We start from the raw sequence: 18389 nt of genomic DNA on the forward strand, positions 1-18389 counted from the left end.
ATTTTTTCTCTATTTCTATTTTAAAAGTCCTTTTTGATCTCTCAATTGTTCTTCATATAAAATTTCTGTTGCAGATTATTTGCATATTCAGTTTCTGCATAAATATTTTGTAAGTTAAGTTTTTTAAGAATTTGCACTTAAACCAAAGATAAAAGTGAGCTATACTGACAAAGAAATTACATCAAACAAAGCAAGCTGGCCTTATCTTAGGAAACAATCTGTCATTATGGGCAGATTTAATTTGAATTATTGAAGTAGAATTGTTAGATATTAAAAAGACTCAAAGTGAAAGAGTCATACTCATTATCCTTTAACTGGAGTCTCCAGATGTTACTATATTTTCATATGACATAAAGGTCTAGTTCCAATCTTTTATTTCTAACTTGGATTTATCCACCCTGCAAGAAATTACTTTTCAGATTAGCTTGAACTTTATTATGCATTTTATCATATTTTTTCAACACAAAGGAATCCCTAGAATTGTTTAGTGAAAGGATATTAGATAGCCTTCCTGGAAAATTCCTATATAACTAAAGTCTATTAAACATTTTGCTTTATGTAGGCTTTGAAATACTGTATAGAACTCCACTATAGAGTGAGGAATTCCATGAATAATTATATAAATCTTTGCAAAAAGTATTGTCTGCTGTGTTCCTTAAGTCTTAGTCCTTCCAATCTGTCAATGCAGAATGGAAGTCTGAAAGACAGTTTTAACCACAGGAGAATTCACACTGCTTATGTAGACAACTTGATATGAACTAAGTAGGTGGGTAGTCTATTCTATCTTCCAAAATTCTCTGTGAATAGACTGTGACAAAATTATCGTGCCATCCAGGGACAATCAAGATGAGAACATCTGGAGTAATGCCACTCTAAGCAGATATTTTAAGAATACTACCAGTAGGCTATTCATAACTTGAACAGACATCAGGTGTTGTATTTTAAAGAAATAATTACCATGTCTTCCAGGCAACCAATGCTGTTTCTTTGGGCTGCCATATACAATCAAGCTGGTGGTGACTCTGTCACTTCCTCATTGTGCCTCTTAGCAATGAGTCCCATCCTAAAGTCTTACACACTTTAAGTGTAATTCCAACAGAACCTCTGTAAATTCTCTCTTTAGGTGTTTTCTCTAGTATACACAGAAAATGTAATTTTTAAAATTATGATGTTTATATTTTTTAAATATCTGTATTGTGAATAGCACACATTACTCAAATAAGAGTTCAAATAACTGAAAAGCAAATTGTAGAGTTTATAATAAGGTTCTGCAGACAGTAATTATTAAAAAAATCTCCAAACCAATCACATTTCCTCACTCACAAACATCTTCTGGTACTTTGGCTATCCAGGAAAGCCTAATAGATTTAATTTAAAAACAAAAAACATCGTACCTCAAATTTTAATTATTTTTGGTTTTGTCTCTGTAAAATTGGGTTATTAAATTGCATTGTTCATAACCTGCTTCTTAAAAACAATTTGTACTCTGCAAAAGTCCTGAATGTGCCTGCCAAATTAATGAACAGAGTTTCCTAAAGGAATATATTATCTCTGTAGCTGGTGTTCTGTGTTTGGAGCCAAAAGATTTTCTTAAGTTGAAAGTTTACTTTTGTCTAACAAAACTTTAAATAATTTTGATTCAGTTTATACCATAAAAACCATGCCATGATACAACAGTTTCTATTACATGTGGGGCTTATGGTAACAACATGGGAGAAGACATCCTTAGTGAAGTTTTTTGAAGAGGTTATTTATGTGAGCAGGCTACCTAACATGTATGACCAAAAAAATGAGGCACAAAGCAGTGATTCTGCCTCAACAAGGGGATTGGACTACACTATCCCAGTGAAATGTAGATTATTTATTACTTAAACTTCAGTGGTCTATGATGAAATTGCCATTTTCTGAATCGATGACATTTAATGAAGTAAGAAAAATATTCAAAACTCTTAACTTCCAAATTATCAATTCATTTCTTGGTGCACTAATATTTGGAATTATTGATTAACAGTAAACTATTTTTCAAGCATGAATAGTTGTTTAAAAAGCTGTTAACTCATACACAAGTAACCTATAAATCTCTTCCTCCCAGAATTTTCAGCCTTGCTTTACTGTACCCATTATATAAATGTGTACATAGTCGTGACTAGTTTTTGGCTGACTTGCTTGTATTTGTAGTTTGTAAAACATTAATTTTGAGTCAGTTGACATTTCTTATTTCAGTTTATCTGTAAGTAACTTGTCTTTCCCCAACAGATCCAAGGAACTTCATGGCTGTTCTTAGCAACTGACTAAAATGCATGAGAATTTGTGAAAGAGTGCCAAGGAATGTTAGACTCTAACTGTCAATTTTGAGAAACAGCTCAGCAGAAAGATTAGGTGATATACAAAAGATGGAAATAGTGTGAATTGTCCACTTAATACTAATTTTAGAACACTGAAAATGTTCAGAAGCATTAGAATGAACAAATAGACCTTGGAGGTATGATACACACTAACATCTTCTGCAAGCCATAATATTTCAGTATATTGTTAGGAGTACATGGGCAAAGAAATCTAAAAGCAAAGTTTTTGTTGAAAATCTTGCCAGCAAGTGATAGACATTTTTTTAAAAGACAATAAAAATTTCAATTATAAAGTAACGTGATCTCCTTTTCTATACTAAAAAAAATCTCTTAGTAGTCCTAGAGTCACTTCTCTCTGTGATGTGCAGTGATGTGCACTGTAATGCTACAAGAAGTACAAAACTTCTCTGACGTCATAAAGCATTAAATGTATTGTCTGTGAAGTTTTCTGACTGCTCCTAGTGGTGAAACTGACTTACAGCACTGATGAGATATGCTTCAAACAGAACATTTATTTTTGGAAGTAAAGTGGTTTTCCATTCTGAAATTTTCCAGTAAACCAGTAAATAGTATAATATTCTCAATGCCATGTCCTCAGATTTTCAGGACATATGTTCCAGATATGAAGCAGGATATCCAACAGATATTTTAATGCCACACTCAGTATAATGAATATTAAAAATAAATCACGTTCCCACTACTACTGACATTTGTATAATCGTAAGCAGCAGAACTGGTAAACTGCAAACATGATCCACATGGAAAGATAACATCTAGCTGACCTCATGAATGTATATTCTTTTATCTTTATTGAGACTAAGATAGATAGATCTTAATCAAATCATATATCTGTTTCAGTGATCTGAGGACTTAGAAATGTCTGTGTTGCATCTAGAATTGAAAATAAATTGAAGTGTTGTATCTGTGATTCTAGACACCATGGTTATCATTCTGTCTTATTCTAATGGTATGGCTCAAACAGACATATTAGTGGAATGTGGCATACAAGTCACCAGAAGCAGAGAAACCACAACTGAGTATTGCTGTGTGCACACATGCTTGGACTAAAATTATCTGAGATAACAAGACAAATGCTGAATTATAAGGCTATTTGCTATTTGAATGTTTTAAGTTATTGACATTACTTTTTCTGGGTATTGTGTGTGGAAGGGAACAAAGGGTTTTCAAAAGGTTTTTTTTTTCAGAAACATTAGTTATAATTCATTTTCCACCTTAATGAGGTTCCAGATAACCTAATACAGTCACTGTGGTTACCCTGAATTTTCAGTGATCAAAAGATATTTGATCAAGGCTTGTTGTTCAATTGCAATTTGTAACCCAGAACACTGGTTGCTTCTTTGCAGATTCATATTTCTTACAGCCATGAGACAACATATCAAAAATTTTGAACTTAACTATCACTGTGCCCTAAGTCTAAAGACTTACTATGGAGTAGATTGAAGTGTTTGAGGAATTCTAAAATGCGAAGTCCAGGATTTTTAAATTATGGAAACATGTTTTGACAACCATATCAGAACTTATTTTTAGCTCCTGTTGTGGTTTCGGTGTTTGTTTTTTGTTGGTTTGGAGATTTTTTCCATTGATCACGGTCATTTGATGGTGTTACAGTAGTGGTTTTTAATGGAAAATAAATCTGTTTTCCAAACTGGGAAACACTGAGCAAATGAAAAAAATGAGGAAAATTCAGTCCTCTTTTCATCATAACTTTTCATTGGAGCAATATCAATTTTTTTCTGTGTATTCCTCAGCATGAACACTGCCTTGATGTGTGACAGTCTTCATTGCAATGCAACAAAAGTGCATGAGTCTCTCCCTTAGTTTTGCAATTTATTGTGGATAATTTGCTTTACCTTCTAGGTGAGTGCCTGAGCCATATTAGTGCTTCAAATTATGAGATGACTGACTAATTAATTAGTTAAACGATTTTCAAAATTTCATAATTATTGTTTATTAACTCATGAAATACAACCCTTTGAAAGTGTTGGAGAAAGGTCTATTGATTCCATTGAGTTGTGTGATTCAAGAGTCTAATGGGCAGATTCTGGTATACTTGCTCACCATTTCAGCCTGTAAGATAATTATTTTAATTAGTATTTCAAACAAATACGATCAACCTTCTTATTGGTACAATAAGAAGTCAGATTTTCACATTCAACCTTCAATTACGAAAAATTGTGAAAGAACCTTTCCTTTCATAAAGTCATTTTGGATGTGTTTTCCATTATGAAAAAAGCACACAAACAAACAGGCAAAACCCCATGAAAAACAAATTAAGAAAACCAAAGCCTGAGTTAAGGTTTTGTAAAATCATCAAAATGTAAATATGGTTCCTAATTCTCATTTCCATAGACACGAAATAACACCCCAATTGTTCAGAAATAGGTATTCTAACTTACACATTTCAAGTGTTGAACTGTGCTTTTGACATTTTAATATTGATATATGTGATGCAAAAAGAAACAATAAAAATGCAGTTCTTAAATAAGCAGAGGATGATGAGTATGCTAAATGTTTTGTCTACTCTGTCTTATAGAGAAGGAAGGCAAAAACAGATGAGATCAGCAGTTGTGAACTCTGTGTTCATCACAGGAGGAAAAAGTTGAATAAGAATGACAAAAAGAAATGCAAAATTGTAATATTGAGCTAAAGAATATTTTTTTGAAAGCAAATGCATTCAATTCTCACATTGCTCAGGCAGTTTCTGAAAACACTAAGAATCAAAAAAATTTGCTGTTACATAAACATTTGAGCTTACCTAAGTAGAAAAAGTTCATCTACAACTAATGAAAATGCTCTTATGTTCCTCATTCAGTCACTATTACCTCATATGTATGACGATGGGGAAATTTCTAATCAGTATGAACAAGATGCCTGGACTCAAATGTAATATTTAATCTATTAACTTCACAAGAATAATATAGATCGGACAAAAAATGTTTTGTGTGTTCAGGCTCAAACACCTAATTAGCCATTTCAAATGGCATAGATTTAATATAGGCACAAGTATCTACATTCCTGTATTTTTTCAAGGACAGGTTGAATAGAGCTTTGGGCAACCTGGACTAGTGAAAAGTGTCTGCCCATGTCAGCGGGGGTGGAACAAGAGGAACTTTTAGGTCCCTTTCAATGCAGGACTCTGCTACTTCTGAAAATCCAGTCTTCTGGTGAAAGTATCACAAAATTCTCTGAGAACGGTGTCTATGGGACAACAGGCCAGTGGTCACAGAGCATGGCCTGAATGTAGTTAGATACTGGCAATCAGGAGCAGTTGTCTAGAAATTATAGGATAGCCACAGTTCCCCCATTCTATTCCACATCCCACGTAACACATATTGGTTGTGTGTTTTCTCTTATTCCTTTGGCAGAAGAACAAATTACAACTTTGGAGTGATTCTTCTGGTTTTCTGTTGATCAGCTGTGATATGGAGCTTAGAGGTGGGTCTATCAACATGTAAGTGCAAGGTATTATTTTCCTTCTGCCTGGAAGCAGGAAAAAAAATCTGTAGATAGTGTTTTTGGCAGCGAATATCTGGGGGTCTGAGTAGGAGATTAAAAATTTGACTGTGATTATGTTGACAGAATATTACATTTTCAACTCGCAATCCCTGTTATGCAATGGTTGCTCTTCATAAGAGAGACACAGAGTAAAAGCAGCTGTAAGTATAGTAGAAAAAGGTGCATTTTATCTTGAAGACACATCATGAAGAGCTTTACAAGAATTCTCAAGAAAAAAGCAAAAGGCATGAGTCACTCTAAATATAAGTGGTAATTAAAGTAAGCAACAAAAATATTAATAAAATTGTCTTGAAAAGAGAGGAAAAGGAAATTATTTAATCCCTTCTGTTGCCCTGTGATGTCTCAGTGCCAAGCTGCATGAAGTGTGAGGGGAAGGTAAACATTAGCATAGAAGAAAGATAAGGTCATCCTACTCAAGCTTGGAGAAAGGGCAGGTCACCCAGGGCAGCCACCCTGGATGCTGCAGATAGTCTTCTTCAACAATAGGAAAGAGAATGAAATAGCCAAAAGAACTCTCTAGGGCCAAGTGTGCATTGTATAGGCTAATTACCCAGCAGTGACAAAAGAGATAATTGCGGGAACACCCAAAGAGAATCCTTTGCTAAATATAGCCTCAATACTGATGTTTTGTCATATCTTTTCATGACTCCTATCTCAAATCATAGTTTAGGTAAACATCATTCTACTCTTAAACTTTACTTTGAGATAAGATTGCTCCTGGGTAGCCTGACAAATGGAGAGGCATTGTATCCTTGTGGGTGTGCCAGTGGTTTAAAGCAGGGCACAGTATATAACTCCTCACTCTTTGCTGACCATCTTGGTATTTTTATCTAGAGTATCTGAAGAACTGGAAGACTTTTGTTGCCTTACATTTGTAAGGCCTCACAGTAATTTGACTTTCTGAAGAAGAAGTCTATGATCAATTTCTGATGCTTTTTGAGATCTTCTAGGAAAGATTTTTGGAACATCTCCAGATAGAGAAAAATATATAAACAGAAAAGAAGTTTAATCAGATGCCCACATGAGTTAATGGAAATCACTAATAAGTCTAAAAGTACCTGCTGTCATTTTCATAAGCTCTATCCAGTGTGAAATCACCTGTAATGAAGTACTGACTTAGTTCTTTACAAATACATAATGCCTTTCTTGCCATATAAAATGCTTCTGTTTTACATATTTGTTTTTGTGGATAGAAGAGTCATGTATTAAAACTATGTGATGTCAAAATCTTTATAAGGAAAGAGGAAACTAGTGAATGAATAGAGAGCACAAAAGGATAAATTATTTAAGGGATAGAGAGAAGTTCAGCAGAGATTTTTATAGAGTTGAGTGCTAATACCAGGAAAGATGTTTCTAGCTGAGGTGAGTGGATGGGTAATGCAGATATGAACTTCATGTAACCTATACTGAAAGTCTGAGCTCTTCAGAGGGGTGATAAAAAAAAAAGACTGTATGAGAAAAAATGCAACCAACATCCATTTGGCCTGAATCTTTCAGAATGAGAGTCAAACATAAACAGAAGAAACTAAAACTTCTAAGTAAACATTCCTGTGCATTAAAGATGGATTCATTCAAAGTGTATATGCTATAAACACATATAACAATTTAAATTTATGGTTTTTTTTTTGTCTATTTACCACTAGAGACACATTTATAAACTATTCAACTAATTATTAAAAAAAAAAAAACAGGAGATTTTGTTTCATTTTCTTATCTAGCCCTATCTCTTAAATTCTACCGGTAGTCTGCCATTTCACTGGCTATTTTCTTGACCAGTACTATTAAGGAGAAAGTGCAGTACAAAGGCAGAGTTGTGTTTGCAAAGAACAGAATCCTCTTGTGCTAATTTAGATAAGGCAGGCTGTGAGTAAGCACATAGCCATATTACAACAAATGCAAGATCCTAAGATTAGATAGCACATTGAAAAGTTTCCATTGTTTTTTCAAAACTGACGTAGTTTACAAGGTACAAGTCCTAGGTTGTTCCTTGATATGCCATTAAAAATAGAATTGAGAAAACAAACATAGCTAAGAAATGTTCAATCAGTTTGCAAAATATTGAGAGTATGATGGAGTGAAAGATTCAGGTTCTGAGAAAAAGTCTTTCCAGTTCTCCCATGACCGTCACATTGTATGGGGTGCAGATTTTGCAGTTGTTTCCTATACTGAATGAGATGGTCTGCTTGTCGGGGTCTTTGAATTAGGAGCATATGCATTTGTGAAAATGAGGCATGGGTTCAAAGCAAAGGTAACTTTCACGATATTTTTTGGATTGATCAAAGAAGCAGAAAGAGGAATTGCCTTGAGGCCAGGCCATGTAAACAAAAAGATAAATAATTATGTGTTTTGTACTGTGCAGTCACTTACCCTGTAATTGGACAAATAGGTCTGGGGTAAACCTTTTGGGAAGTAAAATTTACATGCTTTGCAATTACTTACGCAGTAATAGATGCTTTATGTTTTGCTGTAGCAAAACCCCTAAGGAAAGACTTGCTCATAAAATTGACTCATTTGCTGTCTCATGCAGCCTGAAACTGAAAACCAGGAAAATAGATTGTAATTTTCTCACAGTCCATGCCTATGAAGTGCCAGAACACGCAGAAAGTGTTGAAAACATACTGACTATTTGGGGTTACAAAGGAGAAATTCTGATTTGTTGTAAGTTACACGGTTTTATACTTTGATTTGGACTATTCCAAACCTCTTAATAATGTTAGAAACCCATTATTAATTATGTCAAGCAATGTTTGGGACTCCTTGGGTTTTGGGGCAACAACCAGGATGAGGGAATGTAATCTGCAGCTGCCAGTCTCTGCAGCCTCAAGGCAGCCTTTCTGCAGTTCAGGCCCTAGATTTGATGAAAGTTAATAAAATCTGAGATGTTTCAGACAAAACATTTGGAGATGATAAATCAGTGCTTTTCAATGAAGATACATTTCATAATAATGTATCAGATAAACTGTATTGCCAAGAGCAGTTCCTTCTCTTTGTTCCTTTACTTCCCTTTTGCTTTTATTCTCTGTGAACTCCCCTCTTTATTTTATTGCTCTTTTCTTTATATTTCCCCAATCTCAAAACAGATCTTGGTGTCATTTTGCCCTCAAACCCTCTATCTCCTCAGTGAGACTAAGCAGTCTCATAGTTGTCAAGCAATCTCTTGTTTTTCTTACACAGAGGGGAAACATTGGTCAGTGCCATGAAATAATTCCCTATTACTGCTGATTCTGCTAAAATAGTAACATTTTCCACCTAAAAATTCCCTCATTGTTAATTTTGTAATCAAGTTTTGACTGATACAACATTTCAAATGAATTTGCCTCAAGAGAAAATAACTTCAAGTTGAAGTCCAAATATGCAAAAAGTATTTAAGGAGAATGCCAAGTTTTGAGAGCACTTCCCTGATGGTAAGAAACTTAATAGAAGGTTCAACTAGGAAGGAATAGGAGAATTAATAAATTCAGGTGTTTAGAGACAAAGATCTATAAGGATGATGATTTTTTTCCCCTCATCATCAAAGACATCTTCACATAATGTGTAATTGATACATGATCTCAAGGCTTCGTTGTTTCAGAAGAAATTTTGTCACTAAAGTACATCAGAGATTTGGAACATTTACTAAGTAAACTTTTCTATTTTATTGCTTTCCAGGGATGGAGAAAAATCAAACTGAAATTTGCATCAGGAAACTAGTGCCCTTCTGTGAGAAAGGTTTCCCAGAAACATTTTTAGATTTTTGGCATGCTTTTTGACTTTGAAAATGCTCCATTTAGCCAAAATGTTGACTTACTTTCAGCTTCTCCTTTTGAAATTTAGGGCATTCCTTTTGTTAGCTATGGTTAGCTAACTGCAGTGAGCCACACTGGTGGTGTGTGATATACAATTACTCCCAGGTTCCACGTTTTTTACTGACACTTGAAGGATCTGGGGTGTGCAGTCAGCTCTAATTGAAGTATGTTGAAAGTGAGTGACATAAGAAGAGGGATTTTGTTAATGGACAACCTGCCTTGCCACTGTATGCATTACAGCAGAAAGCAGTGCATAACTAGTGTCATTATAGAGCTGAATTAGAAGGCAGAGTCATTTGCAGTACCTTGTGATGTCTTTCATACGTAGAGTTCTTCATGATAATGTGCATAGTAGCTTTCCAATAGCTCAATACACCTTGCATATGGTAAGTTGTTCAGGTGAAATCTTATCGCAGTTTCATTTCATGATTTATTAAATAAATGTCCACGTAGAAGACAACTGTAGTGAAAATCGTTGGGAAACCCTAGATGTTGTCATCCTGGTCTATAAAAATATCTAGAGAGAAGTTTCCATGCTCAGAGAAGAATTCAGGAATTTCCAACATTTTTATGAAGATATCAGCAAATTCTAGTCGAGATATTAACGCATACACCTCTGAAGTAATAGCAGAAATTAGTTGTATGCTGCAGCTTTTAGAAATGTATTGGCCTAGCCACTCAGCTGCTGTCAAAAAAAAAAAATCAAAGTTATACCAAATTGCATTGAGTGGCTGTATTTTTATTGGTTTCCCATAATTTATTTTCTGTGTTATTGATTGTTGATATAAATGTGATTTTTTTGAGAGTTGTTTTGACATCTCTCAATACATTGTTTAACATAATGTGCTGGCACAGCTTGGCTGGGCAGCCTCCCAACAGTACGTCATTCTCAGAAAATGGCAGAGAAAATGTTAATGGTATTAGAAGACAGGGTTTTAAAAATACATTTATTGAAAGTAATGTCCTTGGAAAATAGTGAGTAGTTGTCAAACAGAGAGATTAAAAGTTCTGTACAACAGGAAAAAAAATCTCACAAAGTAATGAAGTAAAGAAATAGCACCTAAAGTGAGAGGGCGAGGGAGTTTGAAAAGAGAGAGGTCTATACAGGGGCTATACTGCAGCCACCCTCTTAGAGAAATAAGCTGTAGCATGTACAAGGGGAATTATGAAAATATTACATATTATGTTAGCTTGCAGAAGCTTCTCTATTGCCCCAATTACTTCTATATCTGCATTAAATATAAGAATACCTTGACAGATACTGTAGATTAGAATTTTCTAAAAATACATCTGAAGCCCTAAAGGGGATGTCTGACAGCTTTTGGCGTGGATAAAAACAACTGAGATTGTCAAGCCCTGATGTATTTGCATTGTGTAAGCATGCTTACCATTGGCTGGTAGTGCAGACAGCTACTTAAACCTGTCATTAACTGCCTTGATGAATTTACTGAAGAAGTATAAACCCAGATCTAGCCTTTACTAAGCTCCTGCCTTGCAATCAGTCCACCAGCTACTGTTGTGATTGCAAATAAATAGAGTGCTTTTAAGGTCTTAAATAGAAAGGCAGTTATTTCTTTCCAGATATCTGGACTTTATCAAGCTAAAATAATACTTTCACAGAAGCCAACATATGAGGAAGTCAAACTATTTTACTCTTAGTATCAGTTTAACACATAATGTACAATGTTTGACTTAAAGGAAGATACAAAATGAGGCTCAAGTATGTTAATACTTCAGTTAAAGAAATGCAAATCAGTTTCATATGTATTCAAAATACATAAAAAGCTAGAAATAACTGAAATTAATGAAAACATCCTTTCTTAATCTGAAAATTCACTGTCTATGAAAACTATCCTAATCTAAGCACCTATTTTCTACTCCTGTACATTTTAAAGACAAAGCACTCTTCTGACATGTTTACTCCTTTAATTTGTTTGATTGGTTATTTTTTGGGTTTTTCTTTTGTTTGTTTTTTTTTACAAAAGCACATTGCAACTGTAAAAGACTTCTTAAGATCAGTGAATATTAGAAGTTTATTTTGTGTTGTGTGATAGTTATGACTGATATAGGATTGATAACAGGCAAAAAATTAGACATTCCTGACAAACTCAGCATGAAGAATTTCTGTTCTCTTCTAGAATCTAACATTCTTGCAAAAAAATGGCTTGTGATACAAGTTCTTCTGCTTATTAATCAGTATGTAAATATATTGGATTATTTATTGTGCAGGAATTTGGAATTGTTTTGGGGTTTGTTCCATTGGCTTTTTATTGATAAGAAAATGGTGTCCAGGGTAAATATATTTCAACAAATAAAGTTGACTATATCATATATCCTGTTTGTAACTTCAAAAAAATACAAGATTGCACCTTTATAAGGTGCTTAGTGATAATACAAATCTAAATATATGTACAAATCTATATAGATGTATCAGGAGCAATTAACTAATTATATTTTCATATAAATTGCTATATATCAAAACATACACTGTAACATTATTGTAGGTAAAATTGTGGGTAAGTACTTCTTGGTGTTTTAAGTTTTTACTTTTAGTTAAGGTATATTTCTATAAAAAGTAATATTTTTTATGCTAATGGTCATTTATACAATAATTGTACCTCAGTTAGCAACAGAAGTGTTTATCCACACAAGTGCTATTGTCACGAGGGAAAGATATTGCTCCCTCCATGAAATCAAATAACATACTTAATCCTATCAAATGAAAACATAATGCTGTCTAAATTATGGGTCTGTTTAGAGATTGGGATATCAATTTCTATTCCATCATATTTATTGCAATAACAGCAAGAAATATTTACGAAGGCAGCACATATAATGATCAAAATCTGGGAGGATATGACTGTCATTAATTACAACTGAAGCGTTTTACTGTTGCACCCTAACATTGCATGCTCCTGCTTTCCTTTCTTTCTTTATTATTGCCATGTTCACTGCTTTCTTTTATCTCTCAATCAAAGAATGGCATTCAAAAGCATGGCTATACTATAACAGATTGAAAGCCTATCTAGCCTGTACCTTGACTCCAACAGTACCCAGTAGCAAGCACTGTATTTATTTCTGCTTCCAAGAATTTATGGCTTCCATATGTTTGGAGTCAGAAGTGGTTTGTGTTTAGGACTACATTGGATTTTCTCTCTGATTAAGCTATTCAATCATTTTCTGGATCCATGTAAACTTTTCCAATCTATTATTTCCCCAAACAAGGAATTCCACAGGTGAATTCTTTCTCAGAAAAATAAAATAAAATAAATCAAAAAAATCTTCTTTTTTTGGCCCTAACATCATTACCTCACTTGATGTCTCCTGTTGAAATACAAGGCATGTAATATGCTTTCGGACCTCTAGACTGCTCCTTATCATAGGGTAACAAAACAAACTTCAATGAACAAATGTGAGCACAAGACACAACGAACTTTCCACTTCCCTCTGATGGAAAAATAACAACCAGGTGTCTTCCATTACTTGGGTTATTGACAAAGTATGATTTACTCAAAGCTAGCGCTTAACAGTCACTACAGCTCAATGTTTACTAAATAAACTTGTTCGGCATATTTTTTTTTTTTTGCTTAAAGAATTTTCATATTTTTGCGCATCACTTTTGATAGAACAATATCTGCTATCCAGACGTGTTTGAAAAGAATCACAGAACATCTATGAAAATATGCAAGAATGCCTAAAGTTTTCCTAATGTAGGAGCAAGTAAATATCATTTGAAAATTTGCAGATGAACTCATTTGTTATTCATTATTTCTAACTGATTCCTTATTCCAAACTTTTTACAGGGTAAGAAAACAAAAGAACAAAGAACAACTGAGGTTCTCAGCTATGTAATAGGAATAACAAAATTCTAAAAGCAAATAACAAAAATTTTAATAAAAAAAGCTTTCACAGTGAAACAATGCAGTGGGCATGATAGAATGATCAAAGATCTGATTTGCTAATCAGATCAATCAGACTACTTTGTGAACAAAAAAATCAAGTATATAAATTATTATCTGGTTGAAGGGTTTTATGTTTGTTTGTTTTGTTTTGTTTGTTTGTTATAGTTTTTAGTTAGTTTCTTCTTAAAAATTATCTGTTGAGTTTTCTTTTGCTTATTACTTTTTTCTGATTCCCATTTGCTTAAAAATGTGCTTGACACTTATAATCTATTTTAACACATCTAAATGATATTTTTTTTCTTCAAATATCTGTATATGTTATTGTATTTCTGGACCACCAAAGTATTTTTCCTTTCTGGAAGATTTGGGGATTTTTACCTAAACATAAAGACCTATTTTTTAGCAAATATAGTATAGGATGTAACTTACAAGAGGTTGAACTTGGGAAATCACCCATCATAACTTTGTCGCCACTAGACCCCAGAGAATCAGTCTTAAAGTCAATAACAGTGTTGTAATTAAAAGCATAAAGCACCATCATGAGAGTGTGTGGGGGAACCTTTATAAAGAACCCTCAAGTTCACTGGTGTGATCCTGATATGGCTAATTGCATGGTGACTTGCCTTTATGTGCTTATGTAAATAGCACTGGCTTCTGCAGCAGGGCTCCCAGGCTGCCTCTGTCAGGAGGAGACTCCTGTCCCCAAGGCTTTCTCTTTGTGAAACACCAGCTGGTTGGAGTTTTGCATTGTTGGCCCTTATCGCCAGTGGCAAAGAAGGGGAAAAATTAATGAGGAAAAGCTGCCTGATTTTATCTTTTTTGTTTTAATAGAACCTTGTTCCTTGTGCCCCCCTTTCTGCAAACTGAAGCTTTAGGGGCCTACAGCAGACTCTATTTATTTTTTATTAGCACACATAGAGATAAGGTTCTAGCTCTGAGTGTTTCTGCAGTGTGTAGTGCTCTATTCATGGCACTCTGCAAATGTGTTCAAACATTGCTATTTACACTTTTACTTCTTCTGAAATCCCGGCACTTAATCCAATTGCTTTCTGTTTCTCCTAATTAAAATGCAAAGGAAAAACTGATATTTAAATTCAGGAACTTCCTCCACTTCAGAAGCATGCAAGCAAATGTTAATATGGCATGAAATGTACACTTGTGAAATGTTACGTTTACAGCTAATAAGCCTGTGAAGAAAATGTAATTACATACAATGACACCCTGGTTATTGTGAAATTAAAAGAAAAAAAAACAACCTCAACCTGATCTTTTTGCAAGAATACAACTATTTTTTACCATCTCTGTATCAGCCAGTTATAGGGGAAAGAAAGCTGCTAGGAAAGGGATTAGTATATATTTCTTTTCTTCAAAGTCTCATTCAGTATATTTCTGCTATAGTGTTCTTCATGCTCTTCAGGCCCAAAGTGGCAAAACCATGTTATGCAGCTGTCAATGTGGAATTCCTCTTTGTAGGGCTTTTAGTTATGTTACAACAAGATCTGTGTTATTTAATTCATTGTATGGAAGAGAACTAGCCCAAATGATCAAGGCTATGATTTCTAAAAGTTAATTGATATAAAACTATTTTATTAAATCTAGTGAGGTTTAATAGTGATGAAAATAAGAATGAAAGCACAACGATTACACATTAAAGTTCTGCTGTTCATGCGTTGGAAGAATGACAATACCAGTACTTTGTAGAAATAATAAACAAATAAGAAAGTAATGTGAAAAATTATTGTTTCTTTTTCTACTATATCTATTTGTACTTATTTTCTATCCAGATGTCTTCTGCATTCTGTGTTGTGCACAGGGATTTACATGATCACATTCTCTAGAACTGTTTATTGAAGCAGAGAAGAATCTGGCTGTTCATATGTCATTATTTTCACACTTTTCCCTGGTCTCTGTAAACCTTCTTTAGAGCTAACCTTTACAAAGTCATTTTGCTAGGAAAAGAGAAAGCGTAGCAAAATTAATTCCTTGTGAAAGGAGCCAAGTATTTGCATGAGGTGAACTGGCAACACTTCATCAAAATGGCATTATGCACCATTTCAGTGATTGAACTAGGAATAACGGTTCCACAATATCAACCTGCATATATTTGCTACAGAAATATTTGCATTTACTACTCTAATTATTCAGTGACAGGTTTTAAAAGGTTTGTCAGAAGGAGGAAACTGTATATACAGTTTGTTTTCAATTTGAATGAGGAGCCTTGGAAAGATTTGTGAAAATAATAGTATCCATGATTGACATGGTAACAATGATTGTACTATGATTTTTCTTTTTCAGTGATTTGATCTTCAGCTTTGCTGCATTTACAACGGGGATCTACAACCTTTGAGACTCCTTTGAGATGTACATGTCACCTTACTTTGATAAGATCATGCAGAGAAGTGCAAGAAATCTCAGCGTAACACTGGGGCTCATCGTACTCCTTAATAAAATATTTCCTTTTGCAGTTCAGCTGGTCTTTTCCAACTTCCAGAATGTTCATGCTTAAGTAATAGAATGAAATATATAAACCAGAACTTTATTTTTCATCTATAAGGGACAGCTTCCTGAGTAAGGTTTTTTTTTTTTTTTTCAGGAGCATTAAATGTAAAAAAATAATAATCAGAATAAAAAAATTGATTTGTTATTTCATTGTTTAATAGATAAATAAGTCTCTATCAACCCCTCCAAAAGAAGTGCAAAACCTGTAGGCACTTTTCTTTGTTTCTTTCTTTCTTTAGCAATTCAGTATCAGATGACCTGACAAACATGTTGGTTAATTATGCCTTATCCTGTAGCTGGAAAAAGAAAATATTATATTTTAAAGGGTTTTCAAAAAAGTGTGTATCTGTTTCTTCAGGCACTTGAGCATTCTTAGTGACACTTTCTTAAAAATAGATCACAGAACTGGAGACAAATAAAAACAAACATTATGTCACTCTTATTTGCTTTCTAGGTTTTCACTCTTTAAAATTAGTGTTTTTACCTTTGCTTCACAACCACAGGATTTACTTTATAAATAAGTACTCCAGTGCTTAAATAATATACACTGACCCTTTGATCAATACCAACTAATAAGGGATTTAAACTCTTCAGAATTGCTAGCACCTATTTTACTCAGAAAAGGCATAAGCACACAAGGCTATTTCTCTTCCAGTTCAAGCAGACAATGGAATATGGTAATGGTGGGCTTTCGGGGATCTTACACTGACTTCAAGGGAACTCTAAATGATTAAATGGTTTTAAAGTCTGTCAGGAAAATCACTGTTCAGGTTTTTTTTTAAAATAATTATACTTTATGGTATGTTTCTGCAAATTGGTACCAGGTATAGATTTTTTTTGTATATAGTGGAAAAATTGCATATTGCACCTCATGAAACCATGTTTTAAGTATAGGAAGATTGGCAATAAGATTGTCAGCAATTATTTTTTTCCTTACCAGTACTGAAACAGAGGCACTAAGAACACTACACCTGGGATGCCACATAAGCAGAAGGAAAATTGTTTTCTATCAGCTTAAAATATTTTTGTTTTATTTAGATATTATCATGTTAAGAAATGAAATTCAAGAACTAAATATAGGAAAATAGACCACTGGCCTTCTAAAGTTGAAACACCATATAATTAATAAGAGGTTCGTTCAGACCCAATATGCAACTTCAGAGAATTCAAACAACCAATAAAGTATTTTCTTGACTTTTTCATTTTGTGTTTCCTTTCTGTAGTAGGGAGCTATGAAAGGAAAAAAGTGCAGTAAAATAATATAACACTTATGGGAGAGACAAAAAATAAAAGACTTCTTCATGATAGTGGGTGATGAAATTGTGTAGATCACTGAACTTCTGATTTAGTAATTCTTTTTATAATAGAAGGCAATAATCCTGCCATTGGATGAAAACCAACGGGGAAGTGTTTATTGATTTAGGCTCCTGAGCCAAAGGTCTTGAAATTTATTAATCTTGGTCTTAGTTAGTAGCAATCCTGAATTAGAAAGAATAACTCCCTTTTCATTATTTCTATGGAGACATTTTAAATAAAAATCACATTCCATTAATTATGAGAGAAAACATTGAAAAATTATGCATATTATTAATAACTTTAAAACCAATTTTTAAAAACATGTGTTCAAATAATCCTGACTCTCTTTTCTCTTATTTATGCTGTTCATCTTTCTCCAGTCTGATATCAGAGGCTTCTGACTATCTTCAACATGTTGTTGATAACTGTACACATTTGCATATCTAGGTTTAGCTGGAAAGACCTGGTTTTTGTACCTTACATTTGAAAGCTGTATACAGATATTCACAGTCAACTCATAGCAAATAATGGAAAAGAATGAGAAATATCTAGTTACAAATGCATAATTATACAGTGTCCATGTACACAATTGGCTCAGATATTCCATAGTGCTTTAATTTGGATAATTCTCTGACATGCTGGCCACATAGGTAGAAATGTATGATACAGACTTTTAACTAACAATCATTAAAAATGAAAAGGGTTGCTCTGCCGAACAACTAATTTAATAGAAATTAATTTTGAAAGCCTGCAAATGTCTTCTGGAAACAGTTTTCTTGACTTAAAAGTTCCTTCTACTTCACACAATAAATTGAGCCGTAGCAACCACTGTTACTGGTATCAGTTCTGTTATAGATATGTAGGGATAATGCACTCAGTCCTTTGTGCAGTCAGAACTGGAACAATTGTTTTCCTTGTGTGTTTTTAAGGACATATCAGGTGATAGTATTGGAGGGGAAATGAGGGGAAGGAGGCTGTAGCGCAACAATATGAGCTAAAATAGCTCTGCATTGAGGGGTAGCATA

General features: G+C 33.8%; 1 long non-coding RNA gene across 1 annotated transcript in view; it reads left to right on the forward strand.

Annotated features, from left to right (window-relative positions):
- The window catches only part of LOC148223724 (uncharacterized), a 32354-nt gene extending 14282 nt beyond the window's left edge, over positions 1–18072 (forward strand). The window contains exon 4 of the long non-coding RNA XR_015804195.1: positions 15865–18072. This is a non-coding gene — a long non-coding RNA (uncharacterized LOC148223724). The remainder of the gene's footprint in view (positions 1–15864) is intronic.
- Positions 18073–18389: the final 317 nt, after the last annotated feature.

The sequence above is a fragment of the Sturnus vulgaris genome, chromosome 5 (assembly GCF_052056855.1).
Source record: "Sturnus vulgaris isolate bStuVul1 chromosome 5, bStuVul1.hap1, whole genome shotgun sequence".
NCBI classification, from domain to species: Eukaryota; Metazoa; Chordata; class Aves; order Passeriformes; family Sturnidae; genus Sturnus; species Sturnus vulgaris.